Genomic DNA, 17,749 nt, shown 5'->3' on the forward strand with positions numbered 1-17,749 from the left:
CAACCTACGGTAGAGAGGACAGAGCTCAAAAGCAAAAGAAAAATTCTGAAATATCCCTTTCTTTTTTCTGATGTCTTAGCCCCCCTAGGAATACTGTAACGCAGTGCCACTGGCCAGATGGAACAGAAACGGGAGAAACACGCTTCTCTCCTTTCTAGCTGAGAAGGCTGAGACCAAGGCTCGGCAGAGGTCTGTATGAAATTCTACCTCCTCACAGGTAGCTGCCTATCAAGAAGTGGGGGTTAGGATTTCAGTCCTCATATCTGGAATGGAACACACACATGTAACCACTGTGACTCCTGTGCCTACCTCACGGGCAATCCATTCTTCGCTCTCTCCTAACACAATGGACCAAAGATGACTATCCCACAACCCGCAAATCCGTTCAAAGGACTTTGTATCACACAAAGTCAGAACATGGCTTCCAAAGCCCAAATACTGAAAGTGACTCGTGGTATTGGGCACAGTACTTCCCCAGTGCAGCCCTCAGCTTCCTCGTCTGTCATAACGCAAAGTTTCTAAGACACTTCACTTGACAGACAAAAGTTCATACCCAGCACAAAAGTCTTCAATAAATATTCATTCTTTCATATCAATGTTGCCACTATTATTAAAAGCAGCCAGGCAGGAGTCAAGTTTTCATCACAGATACCCATTTCTGGGTCACACACAGTTCTCTCAGTTACAGCCAGAAGTTAGAGCGCAGGGTGACATTCCTGCACCAGGAAAAGTAGAGACTATCCGCAACAGAGCCCTAGGGACAGGAAGCCAGGAAGCAGAGAGCTGAGGTTACTGGTGAGCAGTCAGGGCCTCTGCTCAGCACAGATGACAGCCAGTGGCCAGTGGAACCCAGGGCCACCGCAGGAGCAACCAACTCTTTGACTGGAGCCCAAGGACACTCCCCACTGGTCTTTGAACCATGTGTGGCTTACTTAGTTCAGCTGGTGTTGATTAGCCAACCTCCTGGGCTTTGAAATCATTGTTTACTTTTTTCCTTAATCACATTAGCTTGTTGGTTTGTTCTTTTGTTCTCTCTGACCTTTAGTTTTAAATTATGTTATCATAATGATCTTAGTTTATGGTTCACTTTATTTTCCTTTCCTTTCTTTTTCTTTTCTTTTCTTTTTTTTTTTTTTGACATAGTTATCATTCAAACTAGTTTCTTACTTGGGGTGGGGGGAGTTTCAAGACAGGGTTTCTCTGTGCAGCACAAGCTATTGTAGAACTTGCTCTGTAGACCAGGCTGGCCTCAAACTCACAGAGATCCATGTGTGTCTCTGCCTTCCTGAGTACTGGGATTAAAGGCATGAGCTACCACCATCTGGCTATTTTACACTGTTTTGTCTATAACTGTATTATTCTGATAAATTATTATTATTATTAGGCCATTTTTAACTGTCTCTTTTTTGTCTGTGATGTTTGCTTCTCTGAGGTTGTATCAGAGAAAGTTAAATGTAGAGAGAGTCCAGCTGGGAGGATGGGTTCTCTCCTGTAGAAAGTGCTCCTGGGAATTCATCTGCAGTTAGTCGTGCTTCAACAGATTATGTCTGGCCTGTGTTCCTCTGGCCACATGTGGTCAAGGATGGCTACGAATATGGCCCAACACAAAACTGTAAACTTACTTAAAATATTGAGGGTTTTGTTGTTGTTTGTTTGTTTTGTAACTTCACTGTAGAGTTCTTGAGCATAAACTTTATTGATGATGACCCTGGGTCATAATGCCAAAGGTTGGACCTGCCTACAGGTAAATAGGGACCTCTGGCCTCAAAGAAACTCATAGAGAAGCATCCGATTCCCCTTTAAGGGGCTCCTCTACTAGGTATCTTCCTTCAGGTTCTTTCTCTACCCGGGAGGAGCAGAAGCCAGCTGCTGCTCCCACGCACTGGAGAAACCATCCCCCAGCCAACAGAGTGACCCTTATTACAGAAAACAAAAGTCTTGCGGGTCTCTCTACCTGAGAACCGGCCTGCAAGGAATACACTGTTTTCAGATGCATTCACCTTCAATGGGGACGGAGCTGTCTGCGTTCCAAATTGTGCTTACAAAGCCCAGCCCCGCCCCACCCCTCCCCCGAATTCCAGAGAGCCTCCCACTTGACATCTCCATTTAGCATCTGCAAAACTAAGCCAGTTATTCACTCCATCACCAGGCAGCCAGCTGAAGCAGCTCATTCCCGATTCATTTCCCTCTTCTACTCTCGCAGGCAAAACCCTACAGGTGATCATCGACTGCCTCTTCCTGTTTATAACCCACACCCAGTTCGTCCGCGAATCCTGTGGGCTCCACTTCCGATTTTCACGACATTTTTACCTAGAGTAGCATTTTCGATTACAGTGTGTTTGGGAATGGGGGGAGAAAAGTAGAAAAGGAAGCTGCCGACTGTTGACAGGACTCGCACTGTGTGCCTGCCAGGCACTGTACTGGGACGGGCTTAGGAGCTGTTACTATCCGAAACTTCTAACATCCATGACCATCTTGGCTCAGCTCCATTGTGCTCTCTGGAATTCAGCTCCCAGTGTCTATCTTTTCACCCAAGTAGGAGTGTCCAAGAGACTGAGACTTCAGAAAGTATGTCCGTTCATATCCATGTCAAGATTTCCATTTTTTACTATGAAAAAAAAAAACCAAAGAGGGTGACCATATCCAATCCTGAGGAATTCAAAATACAGTGTGAAGCATGAACAAGGGTATGATGATATATTTGGGGTAGAAAATGAAAGAGAAAGAAGTATTCTCAGTGTATAGTATCAAATACTACCTTCCAGGAGAAGGTAAGAGTTTGATGTGCACAATAATGAAGAAATTTGTTATAAGGCAAGAATTAACATATGATTAATGACAAACTCTACCAAAAGGCATGTGTGTAGCAAATCTTCAGGCAGATATCGTAGACACATTCTGAGACAGTGGTTCTCAACCTGTGGGTCGTGACCCCCTTGGGGCATGGCTTATCGGGTATTTACATTTTAATTCATAACAGAAGCAAAATGACAATAATGAAGCAGCAATGAAAAGAATAAAATATGATTGTGCGTCACCACAACCTATAGAACTGTATTAAAAGGTCACAGCATTGAGAAGGTGGAGAACCACTGGTCTAAGATCATAAGAGACCCTTCCCATCCCACCTGCTGATATACACCCTGGTGTAACACTTTTCATTTGAATGTGATTGCCACCTATGGCTTATTTCCAGTCAATAGTTTCTGGCAGAGGTAAGGTGATGGCTTATGCTGGTTGTCAACTTGACAACCTGAAATCAGCTCAAACCCAAGCAGCTGGGCAGACTTCTGAGGAATTTTGCTTGCCAGGATCCACTCTTTGCTCCTTTCTGGTGTCAGCCCACAGAAAAGGACATAGGAAAAAGGAAGCTTTGCTTTTTGTCCGCTCACCCTCACTCTTGCTGGCAGGTTCATCTATCCCTATGCGGAGGCACTCTTTTGCTGATGTTAGAATTTACTCCTTTTGGGGTCCAGCATATCCTGAAGACCTGCTGAGACATCCAGCCTTTCAGATTCAGAGACAGCCATTGTTGGACTAGCTGAACCACGGCCTGTAAGCCATTCTAATAAATCCCCTTTTACTATACATACATTCTATCAGTCTGTCCCTCCAGAGAACCCTGACCAATACAGGTAGGTAGGCTACTTTCCTATTTAGGTTACCTAAGATGGTGGCATCTCTCTTGCTAGCAGACCATCCGTTGCCTTGCCAGTTCATGTGCGTTGGTGAAACTGGCTGTTGTGTTAGAGAAACCCATGTTCCAAGAAACCGGTGAGTGTCTAGTCAATAAAAAACAAGAGGTAAGCCGGGCGGTGGTGGCGCACGCCTTTAATCCCAGCACTCGGGAGGCAGAGGCAGGCGGATCTCTGTGAGTTCAAGACCAGCCTGGTCTACAGAACTAGTTCCAGGACAGGCTCCAAAACCACAGAGAAACCCTGTCTCAAAAAAAAAAAAAAAAAAAAAAAAAAAAAGCAAGAGGTAAAGCCCTCAATCTGTCATCCTTCCCCCAGTTATAACAGCCTTCAGGTGAGGCTGCAGTCCTTTTGAGGGACTATACCTCCAAGGACACAGCAGAGCGCCTCCAGATATGCCCAAAGAAACAGTGCCATAAGTGTGTATGTTATAAATTGCTAAGTTGTGGCATCATTTGTCACAAGGCAAGAAATAACTAATTCAGCTGGAGAATAATAAAAAAAATTATTCCCTATATCTTTTTTATAGCAAACTTTCTAATTTGTAATCTGAACATTTGTTTAATAAATATTGTGAGCTTTCTTTATGTGATTATTAGTGGTAGAATTATTACACAACCTAGGCAGAGCCATCAGAGAAGACTCTCGACCTTCACGGGAAAGAGAGGTGTGCAGATTAATAACTATTAAAAAGGTAAAAGGACTAGAGAAGTTGGAGATGTGCCATGGTGGAGGGGCTTACGGGCTGGGTGCAGAGTATCAGGGTTGGACATACAGGCAACAAACAGTATAAACCAGAACAGGAACAGGAGGGTTTGTGGTGTGCCTACAACAGACAATGATTCCTTTGATTACAGAAAAGAAAACATTCCTAGTATTGGTACATGCAGGTAAGAGAGAATTGGCGAAGTAAGTTTGGTTCATACTATGAAGCTTCCAAAACTCCATGCAAAGGGCTAAGAGTTGGCACAGTTTTAGAAAATACATCGTTCAAACTCCATTGCCAAAAATAATACAGTCACCGTTTCCTTCACGAAACCTTCCTCATGCCAGTGCCGATGCTTTCAGATACTGAGCCAAAAGGAAAACTTCCTATACTTTGATCGTGTCCCAGTTCATTCAAGAATATTTTGTACCAGCTCTCCAGAGACGCTCGCTGCATTTTATGATACAATTTGAAAACTCGAGCATTGCCGAAATCAAGAGATTAGCATCTATAAAGTACTGCTTGTGTTTTCGCTATGAACGAACCAGCTTGTTCAATGTCTTCACTTGTTTCTTGTTTAGAAAAGAATCCCTTCCTTTGTTCCTCCCATTTTTCAGCTGTCACTTGCTTGGAGTCATCACATTTAATTCACCAGAGTTTGAAGGTAGATCACAGGGCTGTGAAATACGTATTTATGTCTAATTTGTACACAGTCTTTGCTCGGTACGTCACAGAAGGTAGCTACTATGGTACTTGGACAGACGGTTTCCTCTTGTACTTTTACCAGCATGCAATCACTTGGGAAATCTGTTCAAGATCATCTTGATGTTAATCTTGACTGCAACTCTCCACATAATTCCTGCTTGTACAAAAAACTCTGTACAGGTTCTCAAGATGTCTCAAAAGCTCTGTGTTTGCCCGGCAGGATGGACACGCCTCGATTTTTCAGTCTTTCAGATATTACCTCAGAGAACCGGGCAAGCTTACCTCCTTCCTTCCTTGACGCTGAAATTCCTCAGGGCAATTGGGTAGACAGCTACAACACTGATTGGAATTGAGTCCCGAGATCCTTTGCAATTGTGTTTTAACAGCCATCTCAGTGCCTAGATCAACACACATTTACGTCTTCCCCAGGCTTTTACAGAATCAGCAAAGAATGGTTTTGACCTTGCCATTCTCAGTGTTGTACAGGGTATATCTAAACACAACTACAGCTCCAAGAACCTATGACACTGACCCCTTCAACAAACACATTAACCGTTTCCACGTGTTCCCTGCTAAAAATGGCTTGCTTACAATTTGCTGTCACAGTTCGATTTTTACTTTGACTAATGTTATTTAAGCAGCTGGGAGAATTAATGTAGTTCAGCAAAGGCCACAGTCTTAACAAGGGTTTGCAATTGAAATCTGCGGGCTGTGGCCTTTTCCATCTTGAGAGGGAATCTAATTAGTTTAGTCTTTGTGTCCACACCAGAAAGGAGGAGGAGGAGAAACATGAGGAGGAAGAGCAGGAAGAGGAGGAGGAGGGCAGCCCTGAAGTCTCCTGAGGGTCTGAAAGAAGTTGGCTCTTTTACTGGCTTGAAGATTCCCTAGAAACAAGAGATGTGGAGAGCATATAGAAGGATCCTTCGAAAGCACTGCTTACAATGCAAACTATCATTCTTCAGGGAGTGGTTGACTCTAATGTACGTATAGGCACAGAACATGAATTTATCTTCTTAAATTATTGTAGCTTGTCAAGAGACTTCATCTCAAAGCAATCATAAAGAGTAACAGTTTGACTTAAAGGAACATCACGATATGACTGATGTAAGAATAATTTGTGTTAATAATTCCTCTGAAGGACCATAATTTGATTGTTTTCTTCTCCTTTTTTGCACTTCTGCTTTTTTATTAAAAACCTTTTCATTAAAATATAATTGCATTACTTTCCCCCTTCCAACTCCTTTCTTGTCCTCTCCTCCAACTCCAATACTTCAACTGAAAAAAATATTTATTTGTGTATACTTAATAAAATAACATAATATCTGAGGAGCTCAAAGACCAGCTTTATATCATATAATTTATTTCGTAGAGACCAGGCTGTGGAAAAGACCCAGAGGAAAAAAGCTGTTGGACATAGTATGATTGGAAGGGATTCACAAATCTGTCAATTATGAATGCATTTTAATTTGTTTCTGATTTGTGAAACAGTTTAGTAACAGGTTATTTCTTATAATCCCTTCATGCATGCTTTGGTTCCTTCACTTTCAAATGCATTGCATAAAATAAAAACACTTACTCTGAGTTTCTGTACTTTTTTGGTTTGTATTTATGCATGCGTGCCAGCCAGCAGAGGCCAGAAGAGGTGTTGGGTCCACTAAGAGCTGGGGTTACAGGCAGTTGTGAGCCACTGAACTTGGGTGCCAGGATCCAAACTCGGGTCCTCTGCAAGTATTTTAACCCGCAAGTCATCTCCTGAGCCCCCAACTCTGAGTCTCCACTCTTGATTACTCAGATGTGCTTTTAATTTACCTGCTTAAGGTTAAAAGAATGCTTGCCATTAATTTTGCCATGACAATATGGACTTCAAATCTTTTGAGTGCTTGGTTCTTAAGAACTGCTTATTATGTTAAAAAAAATTGTTTCTTACCTAACCCTTTTAAATCATCAATTTTTAAATCTACAACGCTCAAGTATAACTTCACAATCTATACTTTAATTCAAAATTCTGCATATTATTTTACCTAATCTAGTACCCAGAAAATAAGTACATATATTAGATCCATCTATTTCAAGCACTTGAGTATGTTTCTAACTACCAAAGGTTAAAATAATTCAACTAATCTGGCTCTTTCTCTGTTACCATGGCAGGAAAGTGGAGTCTTCATGGTGGTCAAGACTCAGTCTTACCCATAAGCTACCGCCATGGTCAAGGAAGGTCTTGCTGCTGGAGCTGAAATGGACATTAGTACTGCTTTAGGCGATGTGCTGAAGACTGCTCTCAGCTGTGATGGTTCAGCACAGAGGTTGTCAACCTGTGGGTCACGCCCCTTTGGGGTTCAATGACCTGTTCACAGGATCGTCTAAGATAGTTGGAAAGCACAATCCATAACAGTAGCAAAATTACAGTTACGAAGCATCAACGAAAATAATTTTGTGGTTGGGGTCAACCACAACATGAGGAATGTGTAGTAAAGGGCCCACACACTAGGAAGGTTGAGAACCACTCACTGTTCTGGCACACGAGAACAGCAAAGTGGCCATGGCCTTCAATAAGCGCCAAGCCCAGCTTTGTGTGCTTGCCTCCGATAGTGATGAGCCTACGTACGTACGTCAAGTTGGTAAAGGCCCTTTGTGCTGAGAACAGAATAAGCCTAATTAGAGATGCTGACAAGAAGAACCTAAGGGAACAGGCAGGCCTCTGCAAAACTGATCAAGAGGGGAAACCCAGCAAAGTGGCTGGTTGCAGTTCTATAGAGGTTAAGGACTTTGGCAAAGAAGGCCATCAAAAACTACTTCAAAAGCAAGAAATGAACAATTAAAGAACCTGGCTCAGGCTATCGGAGACGGCACGGTGGATACAACATTTACCAGCAAACATAAGCACCTGAGTTGAGACGCCCTAGCAACCACGCAATGCCTGACGTTGTAGCGCATCTGTGACCCCCAACACTCCTGCTCAAGACGGGAGCAAGAGACAGGAGTGTCCCTGGATGCTGGTTAGCCATATAGCCTGATGGTAGCAGAAGCAAACAAGAGACACTATTTCAAGCAAGAGGATGGCGAGACCATGACATGCAAGATTGTCCTCTGATCTTTATGCTGCACTGCAGCACGTGAGTACCTACTCTCATGCATGTGCACAAGCACACACAGACAGAGCATACACAATTGGATTTTTTTTTCCTCAAAAAGCCAAACCTGATGTTACTACCGAAGTTAGAATAAATCTGAATGACACAATCAGGAATTAGCCTCCTTGTGCAAATGTGTGTAGGACCACATATTATTGCTAACTTTTATATTCCGTGTGAAGAGCAAACTTCCTGTCACATATAGGGCGTTCAGCATGTCTATGCAGAACAAATGAAGTAATTTTTCCACATTTTATTGATGAGGTCACTTCATTATCAAGTAGTAACGGTAAGATCCAAACCCACGCAAGGGGCTGACATTCGTAATCATTACACAATGTTGCTTGTCTTAGAGATGAATGGAAGGCACCAGAAAACTCCACTACCTTCTATAGACTGGGTATTAAGTATGAGACACTAAGTACAAGGAAAAGGAATTTATAGCACTAGTTATATATTTTAATGTGGTATATAATCTCCCTCAAGCATTGAAAGCTGAGTTATAACATTAAACTCCAGACCTTGAGGGGAGCCATCCACACGGACATTTTCTCTAATGCATTGTAACTGTAGGCTTGCAGAAAGAGAATAGGAACAATGGAGGGTCCGGTTCAAAGAGTGGAAGGAAAGTCAGATCGATACTGTGCTCTTACTGCTGGGTTTGCACATCAGAGCAGCCATCTGCGGCAAATGCCAAGCCGCAGCAATGGAAGTCAGAACACTCAGCACACAGTCGGCTTCATCTTCAAGACACAAAAGAGTGGAGCCTAAATACTTTTCTTTCTAGGCAAGTGTGTAGTGAATTTTCATTGCAAAAGCTCAAATTTATCTTGCACTGTGGGTTTCTTTGGAGATTGCATAATGTTGCCCTGTGGCTGAGAGTCAAGAACCCTAATAGTAGATACTAGTTTCTAAAGGCCAATAGGTACTAAGCCCTGAAATGTCTTTGTACCTGTGATATATCAGCTTGGTAATGTCCTGGAAGGGTACAACACACAGAAGATGCCAGCAGGATTCCTACACAGAAGACACAGCAATCAGTTACACCCCTAGTGGGTAATATTTGATTCTATGTAGCTATGGTTAATTAAAAGGTCTCTTGGATGGTGACTTCAGATTGCCCTGGCATAGGATGTCATGAGGACTGGCAGTGGCTTCCATAGTTATTCATAACCATAGCTGTTATGAGGCTGTTTATCTGCACACTTCCCTCAGATCTGAAAAAAGACTCAGTCTTAGAAAGCACTCCTAATCTAGGAAAGGGGGCACGGCAACTGGGCCATTAGCGCTACATTTGGGTAAGTTTTTGAAGTAACCAAGAGCTAAAAGTACCACTGCATCTTGAGTTTGGGAATCTTAGGACTGCTTTTTGACGGCTGGTAGTTTGAGGACACCAGGAATGGTCCTCTCCAGAATCAAGCGGTCCCTGCGCAAGGCAGAGAGCAAGCTGGCATTCACACAGTGTAAATGCTGGAGCCGAGTGGAAGCCAGGAGGAAGGACAACTGAGCCCACTCTGGAAAACCTTCGAGAAGAAGGCTTAGGAGTCTCAGCTCGGGGAAAATTTTCTGCAGGTCTAAAGAGGCAGACACCACCTTCTGCAAGACAACTTATAAATTAAAATACAGCTTTATTCAATCAACTTGTCAAGATATCTTAATGAGATTGGGACTGAGATTAGGTCTTGTTTGGGTCTCCAACAGTGACCGGTCCATTCATAAAACCTTATAGAGTAACTAGCTTACATTATATGTACTATATTAATAATTATCAAATCTTTACTGAGCATTGGTCCTGTTTTATGGGTAGAGAAATTGAAGCACAGAAAGCTGCCTGAATCTGCATCTATAATGGGACTTGTGTTGAGACTACAGTGTTCTTATCAGGACCACTTCCCACGTCATCTCTGTGAGCTTTTTCCTAACAGGGCCTTCCAGAATCAAGAGTTTAATTTACCCAGAAGTCAAATGGTGCTCTGTTCCTCCAAATGTAGCTCTTCTGAGAACTATAAATAGCACCTGCAAATTCTTGAGATGACTTTCTTCTCTGTTTATGTGAATCAGATAACAGAAACTTGTGGTTGCTTGCCCCTCAAGTACCTGATTAGTAAGACTTCTCCCAAGTTCATGAATAGCTGATTATTGTAGAACTGTCCTCTGATCTAAAGAAGCTGCCTCCTTTAAAAGACCATCTCCATATTAACATTCTATTATAGAAAGAGGAGGTGGGGAGAATCATCGCTCCCTCGCCAGAGACTCCAGTTTCTGTATTCTGTATCTCCCAGCTGTTTGTATGCAGTTCTGCCCCGATTAATGTGCCCTAGAGATCATAGGAGGTGATGGAGTACATGGGATGGAGAAATGGCTCAGTTGGGGCTTTCTATCGCTGTGAAGAAACACCATGACCAAAAGACAAGTTGGGGAAGAAAGGGTTTATTTGACTTACTCTTCTACATCAGTGAAGGAAGTCAGGATAGGAACGCAAACAGGGCAGAAACCTGGAGGCAGGAGCTGATGCAGAGACCATGGAGGGATACTGCTTACTGGCTTGTTCCTCATGGCTTACTCAGACTGCTCTCTTAAAGAACCCAAGACCATCAGCCCGGGATGCAATGGGCTGGGCCCTCCCTCATCAGTCACTCATTAAGAAAATGTCCTTCCGCCAGATCCTCTGGGGCGTTTTCACAGTTGTGGTTCCTTCCTTTCAGCTGACATTTGCTTGTGTCAAGCTGACATAAAACTGGTCATCACCGGAAGCTTAACTGAAATGGAAGCCCCATCGACGAAGCCACAGGGAAGCCAGAATCCGTGCTGGGTAAAGGACATCTGGCTCAGCAGCCTTGGGGTCACCCACACTCCTGGAAGCAACCTTTTATCCATGCTCTATAAGAAAGTCCGGATCCCCCAAAGCCAACTTCGGTGGAATGTACTTTTGTTTGTTACTGACCTTACAAGGAGGGGGGGGTAGACATTGCTTATGACTCCCCAGGAAAGGAATTCTCAGAATGCGAGTGAAGCTGCAAGTTTCCTCCAATACCAGCATATTAACAGTGTTTACCTTCTTTATAATGAGGTCTGAGTTAGGAAAAGATACAAACTTCATTTGTATTAAACTGCAGCAAAATTCCCTCAGTGATAAATGCATTATAAACAATCATATTTAGCAGATTACAGCAGGGTATACTCAGAGGAACACTTAGAAGAAACATACGCTTCAGAACGAGAGCCTTTGTGTGAATTACTAAGTCCCAGCTGTGTCCCTGAGACAGGAGAAAACGGCTAGATGGGCCCAGGAGGGCATGGCATTGTGCTCCCCCGGGGGTACTGTAAAACGCTGTTTTAGCACAGTTTCAGCAGGGCTGTTGAATTCGCAAGCTCTGTTATGGCTGAGGACTAGAACAGGTCATTTGTCTCTGTTGCCTGATCAACGTTTTTAATGCCTCCTATGAAACAGAGATGAATGTCCTGACCAATGCTGCAAATTAAAAGTCGGAGATTGGGGACAGTGTCTTTCTTAAGCAGAAAAAGGGCACCGTGTGAAAGGTTGTTGGGGGCTCAGGAAGACCGGCCGGCGCCACTGTTCTGGTGGCTCGGTATCTGTGACCTCTGCAGACCAAACCCTCCCTGCTCCTGGTCCTTGGCAGCATACCAGGAGGTCTAGTCCAGCTAGATCCTTCAGCTCAAAGTGTTGAGTCCTGGGAACCTGAAAATCAGCTATCTTCCATGCTGTCCACTTAGAAGCCAATCTTCCAGGATCCATGAGAAGCATGGTTATAAAATATTAAATGGATTTCTCTGGTATCTTAGAATATGAGTAGAAGCCTAATTACTGAGCTCAGTTAGGTACAAGCCAGTTAAGTAGACACCACAAACTCAGAGCTGGGACCCTATACTGCTTGTTAAATAAGCCTTGAACCATCCAAATACAAAGCTGGGCTCACAACTTGTACTTTTTTTCTTATACAATATTTTAAAATTTTATTACTTTTATTTTATGTGTTGGGTGTTTTGCCTATGTGTTTGTCTGTGTACCATGTGTGTGCCTGGTACTCTCAGCGGCCAAGAGAATGTGTTGGAGCCCATAGAACTAGAGTTACAGAAAGTAATGCGCCACCACGTGGGTGCTGGGAATCAGGACTCTGGATCCCTTGGCACAGTGATATTAGAGGCAGGAGGCGTGTGTACTCCCCTACCAACCAACGTACCTGAATGAAGAATGTGCCGGAGAACCATCAAGAACCCTGTACCCAGGTACTCCAAATGTTCTGTGCCATGCTCTGTTCTATCTGACTTAATCCTGAAAAAAAGGCTTGACTACAGAAGCTAATTCAATGTCCCTAAGGGCGGAGTGAGAAGAGAGGGCTACCAGGGAAGTAATTATACCCACTGCACATGACGGAGCAAAAGGGCAAGTATTCTAAGAAGCAGCCAAAAGTGAAAGGGGAGGAGTGAGAACAGGGGATAAGAACTCGTCTACCAAACTAGATACGACTGTTTCACCACTTAGAGGTGATAATGAACGCAGCTTTGCAAAACCACGGAGCAGGCCTGAGGGACATTGAATTAGCTTCCGTAGTCAAGCCTTTTTTCAGGATTAAGTCAGATAGAACAGAGCATGGCACAGAACATTTGGAGTACCTGGGTACAGGGTTCTGGATGGTTCTCGGCACATTCTTCATTTAGGTACATTGGTTGGTAGGGGAGTACACACGCTATGCTTCCCTATGCTCAAGGGAAGGACAGACTAACAGCAAGAGGACAAACTGAAAGGGACCAGGTGGGGAAGGTGGAAGCTGCTGCCAGCTGGGTTCCCTCAGGTGTAGTTCTTCTGATGAGGAGGTACATTGTTGCTGTTCTCATCTGATAAGGAGTAACATTGTTGCTGTTCTCATCTGATAAGGAGTAACATGGTTGCTGTTCTCATCTGATAAGGAGTAACATTGCTGCTGTTCTCATCTGATAAGGAGTAACACGGTTGCTGTTCTCAGAGGCCATAGAGTTACATTGTTGCTGTGCGAACCGTCTGAGACTGGTACTTCAGGAACAGAATGCTCATCTCTACTGTAATAGCAGCAACAGCACACAATTTATGTAGACAGCTTGTATATACAGACTCTGCACTCAATAACTGAACAAGTGTTCTCATTTGAGCTTAATACTCACAAAAAATTTATTATACCCATTTTACAGAGAACTCACTCGGCCAACCAGACAGCTAAGTAAAACCTGAACTCAGTCCATCTCCAAAGCCTAAGTTCTTAACCGAGAGGTTTCCCCTGCAGAATACTGGACTAGAAATCATTCAGAATAATAAAGTATGTAATGTTTTTGGCATCTATATCTTTCTATCCTATGGCCATTTATCTCATTATTTTCTTTTTATGATATTAAAAGTGTCATGTCAGCACTTTTACCTACCCAATAAGAAGACAATTTTCAACAGTGACAGAAAAGTCCTGAACTATGGCATTCAAGACAATAGCCACACAGAACTGCAGAATACATAAATGTGCCTCCTACATCTGAGGGTCTGAAACTGTAATTTAATTTGAAATATCATTCAAACAGTCCTAAGTGGCTAGTGGCTACAGTATTTGGAATCATCAAATATTATGTTGTAGTCTTATCTTGGTCTATCTGTCAGCTTTTGGGTTTTAGTTGCAGGCTGCAGGTACATTGTAGAGACTCTGTGTTACCTGAAGGAGAAAGTTCTAGATCAGATAGACACTAGTTGACTCATTTTAGCCCCAAAAAAGCCCAAGAAATTCTCCATAATATCTAGGATGTTGCCAGATTTTCCAAGATTCTTTCTGATTCAGCAATTAAGATTTTTTTTCAGTGTTTTGGAGTGTTCTCATGAAGTCCAGCAATTGAACAGATCCTCACTATTGAACTAGTTTAAAACATGAGAGGGGGTTCAGTAGGTACTTCAGTGGGTCAGGTACTTGCTATACCAACATGTGGACCTGACTTAGAATCCTTAAGCATCCTATGGCAGAAAAAGTCATCCACTGCATAGTATACTTGCAATTCCAGAACTGGCAGGCAGGGACAGAAGGATCATGGGGAACAGTTGACCAGGTCTAGTGAGAATCCTAGGAATCCTACCTCCAGGAATAATAGAGGCAGATTCAATATCAATCTCTAGCTTCGACACACTCATGTATGGATGGGTTCCCCAACACACACACACACACACACACACACACACACACACACACACCCCTTTTCAGCATTAAAATATCTCTATCCCGGTAATAAGTCTCAAAAAAAGTTGTAGTGAGTATTTATTCTCTGATATCAGGTCATCTCCCTCACCAGCTAGAACATTATACTGACATAGGTAAGACTTTAAGAAAGACAGAATAATTCTGAAGACAACAATCAGAACAGAGTAAGATCATGAAATCATTAGCAGAGAAGAGAAGGTACTCTTTTATGGGTGCTGCCTTCAAGTCATTCAGTGTTTACCATGTGGGAGAAGGAACCAGGCTATTCTGCACAGCTGCAAAGAGCAGGGCTAAAATCTAGAGGCAGAATTTGAAGGCAGCTATGGCTCCAGTGATGGCAAGGGCAAGAGGTTGAGCAGCTCAGAAAAATTTATTACCAAAGAAGTCATGAACTCCCACCGTAAATTGTGTTCAAAACAGAGAAAAAGCTCACTTTCCATAATCTGAAATTATACTTAAATCTAGAGCTTATCTATATGTTTTGATGATTCTGAGGTGGGGAGGGGTGTCATTAAGACATTAGGAACAACAGCAACAACAACAAGCTGAAGTTAGTAGCAATTCTTTGTTGCTTGTGTGTGTGTGTGTGTGTGTGTGTGTGCAAAGTATGGATATTTATGAATATTTTGCTTAGCTATTATTGGCCATCAGATTTAGCTTGTAGTCATATGTAAGTATTTTGCTTAAGAGAGAAAAGCAACATTGTCATTGCATTGTATGACTAATGGTTAATATATATATAGAGAGAGACTTAATAATACTATTTAATAATAATAACATACTTAATGTATAACTTTAAACCAGTGAATATTGACAGTATGGCTTTACAGTTCTAGGAATTTGTTGCAAATTTCAGCTTTCAGAGCATACTTGGAAGTTTATTTTGTAGAAGAGGCAGAGTTTGCTCATCAATCTTGAAAAACTTAATTCAAAATACTGTTGATACAATTTAGGCTGTACAAAGTATAATTGCTAAATAAATTCTTTAAAGAATTAGGAATGCAGCCAAAAGCATTCTTCCTTGTAAATGTTATTTTTCAAGTAAGATAAATGTGACTCAAAGATGACTCTTAAGACATAATACCAAACCTCATTTTTCAAATGTTATTTTCCCCACCTTCCGGATTTGGTCCCTTTCTCCTTCCTAGCTACCCAAGTCTCGCCTGTTCTTCAGAGCCCAGTACAAGCCTCCTTACCATGAAGGTCTATGATTATCTCTTACGTGCTTATGCCATACGCCTATCTGTTTCTCTATCCCACAATTTCTATAATAGTTTCATTTCCAGCCGGTGGCATCCTTTTGGAAGGTTGTGGAACCTTTAGGGGCAGAGCCTTGCTGGAAAGAAGTGAGCACTGGGGGCAGCCCTGGGGTTTTGCAGCCTTGCCTACTTCCTGTTCACTTTCTGCTTCAACCACTGCCTCTTGCTCCCACCCCTACCCCTCCACCATGGAATGGATCCCTCAAACTGTAAGCCAGAAGAGATCTTTCCTTCCTTACACTGTTTACTGCTGGATATTCTGTTCAACGGCAGAAACGGTAACCAGTGTGGCCTGTGCTTCAGTTTGCGGATCGCATATTATACTTGTTGTAGCATGGCATTTTGCAAACTACATACATGGTAGATACTGGATTTCCTGAGTACTTGGGGAAATTTATACATGGAGAACTGGCCAGATAAGGAAGACTTTCTACCCCAATTATATTGGGGAAGGTACCCCAGAACTTGGTACCTTCTACCAGCCGCTATACCCAACAGATGATCAGCAGTTTGAAAGGGCACACTGGGGCTGGCCTTGTGCCATGATGAGGACTGGAGTCTCTAATGAGAAGACGAAGACTGTGACAAATTCATTTGCCCCAGTTAGGATTATCTGATTTCACCCATATGGATCCTGTTCAAGTGGGAATGACTCAGAGGCTAAGACCGTTGTGTAGAGCACTGGCAGGAGGCGCCCCTGTGTGACTTGGCATCTTCAGGGAAGACAGACAGCACTCCCAGTCAATCAAGTGACAGCCCTTCCTGATCTCTCAAGTCAGTGTCACCTCTATTCTCTGTTAGTTGACACAGTCACAAGCCCATCCGAAGTCAGAATCCTCTTTATGGGTGTAGTCTACAGGCCATGTTCTTACAAGCACACAAGAGGAGAGATATTACTGTAAGCATCTTTGAGAAGTATAACTCGACAATGCTCATGTTCTTTGAAAAACACAAAATAGCCACCTGTGGGATACAGCTCACTGCAGTATTTAGATATGCTCAGCCCATGACTGAATGTTCTGGAACTAGATGGAGTCCAGGCCCAGAACATCTTGCTAGTAGCAATACCATGCACAGACTGTTGACACACTGTTGAATACTCACCAAGTGCTGAATATTCTGGAACTAGACGGAGTCCAGGCCCAGAACATCTTGCTAGTAGCAACAGCAATAGCATGCACAGACTGTTGACACGCTGTTGAATACTCACCAAGTGCCTTATACGTATTTCTCAATTCTTCAGAACAGCTTTTTGACTAAGGGGGCTCGTTATGAACTCATTTTATAAACAAGAAAACTACGTCATAAAATTGCCGAATGACATAGCCAAGGGCATGAAAGTAAAGGTCTGTCCAACTCTGGAGTCCAAGTTTGTAACCTGGAGATGTCTCTATAAATGACGTCGTCGTTTTCAGTTCTTTGCCATGGCTCTTTTTAAATACCTGCATCCACCCAGAAAAGCACATTTTCAACAATGACCCCTCAGGAAGTGCACTGTCACCCGTGGTTGTGACCCCATGCAGAAGGCACTCTGGATACTTTGTAACATCGTTTTTCATTTGACCCCTTGAATCACAGCTTGAACGTAATTCCTTTTGGAATCTGTTTTCCTTGGCTTAGAAGTGCGATTTCTTGCCTGTAAGAGCAGAGTCAAAGCAACGAGCAAAAACACAGCTGGCGTATTTTTATCTTTGAAGAATGACTTTTGTGTCTGTGGTTGGGGGCACTTTGGGGCTCATCCCTATTTGGGAGGGGATATATCATGATCTGCATTTTCAAGAGGTTTACTTAGGTGCTTGCGTGTTGGTTTTCTCTGATGTATGGGGCCAGACAAAACGGCTTCTACTGCCAGAATTTTACCCAGCTAGTTAAAGATAAATTAGAGAAACCTGAGGTCCTCCAAGGACTAATTAAAGAGAAACTGCCAAACCTTTGGAAATTTGAATTTCCACATCGATTCCCCTACCGCTATGCTTATCAATTTGGATCAGACTGAGAACACGTACTCCAAGTGGTGATTAATGGT

This window comes from Microtus ochrogaster, chromosome 24 (genome assembly GCF_000317375.1).
Source record: "Microtus ochrogaster isolate Prairie Vole_2 chromosome 24, MicOch1.0, whole genome shotgun sequence".
NCBI lineage: Eukaryota > Metazoa > Chordata > Mammalia > Rodentia > Cricetidae > Microtus > Microtus ochrogaster.